This window comes from Rutidosis leptorrhynchoides, chromosome 2 (genome assembly GCF_046630445.1).
Source record: "Rutidosis leptorrhynchoides isolate AG116_Rl617_1_P2 chromosome 2, CSIRO_AGI_Rlap_v1, whole genome shotgun sequence".
NCBI classification, from domain to species: Eukaryota; Viridiplantae; Streptophyta; class Magnoliopsida; order Asterales; family Asteraceae; genus Rutidosis; species Rutidosis leptorrhynchoides.
In genome coordinates, this window is record NC_092334.1 from 595,373,266 (window position 1) to 595,374,208 (window position 943).

The 943-nt window shown below is 39.6% G+C and overlaps 1 non-coding gene across 1 annotated transcript; it reads right to left on the minus strand.

Annotated features, from left to right (window-relative positions):
* Positions 1-566: 566 nt before the first annotated feature.
* On the minus strand, positions 567-673 carry LOC139894861 (small nucleolar RNA R71). Its single transcript, XR_011775341.1, has one exon. It is a non-coding gene; the product is annotated as a small nucleolar RNA R71 (small nucleolar RNA).
* Positions 674-943: the final 270 nt, after the last annotated feature.

Sequence of the window (943 nt, forward strand, 5' to 3'; positions counted from 1 at the left end):
TTTACACATCCATTTTCCGATCCAGAGAAACACGTGCACGGGGTTTACGAGCTTAGAGTAGCAAGGGTATTAAAAAGAAATTTTGAAGCTTTACCATTTTGTTTAGAAAAGATGGATCCTAACGGTAAACCAATTCACAATGAAGAGGGTGATCCAATCAACCAAATACCAGTTAATCAAGAGCAACAAGATGATCCAAATGACACGCCGATGTGGAATGCTAGGTTAGTTGCGCATACCGTGGTGCCTCCGGCTATTACAAAACCACCAACTGGAGCCTATAATTGGAAGACAGAGGGAAACTTCTTCACAATGATCAAAGATATGTTCTTCCATGGGTTAATAGAAGAAAATCCGTTCGAACACATTCAACACTTTAACGATATTTGTGATATCTACAATACCAAAGATGTTACCGATGACGCTTTTAAGTTAAGGGCATTCCCCTTTACACTTCAAGGAGATGCGAAAGCTTGGTTAAGGAATATACCACCCGATTCTATTAGATTTTTCCTAGATTTAACCGATGCTTTATCAATCAATTCTTTCCACCATCAAAGGTGGAATGGCTTAGGATGGAAATTAATGGGTTCACTTAACGGGGTGATGAGACTTTGTATGATGCGTGGGTATGTTTCAAGAAGATGCTAAGAGCTTGCCCACCACATGGTTTGACTTAAAAGGAGTACATCAACACGTTCACCTAAACACTTGATTAATCTTCAGGTGGAGTGTTTATGTATAAATTGCCAAATTCGACCTAAACTTTGCTAGATGACATCTCGGTTAACACATACGAGTGGGCACCTTCACCTCTAGATTTACCAAGGAAAAGTGTAGCACAAGTAGAGAGTGATAATGGGCAAGTCACACTTGCAAGCTCAAATAATCAATTTCAAATGTATGGGAAAGAGTTGAAAGAGCTACAACAATCGATCGTCGT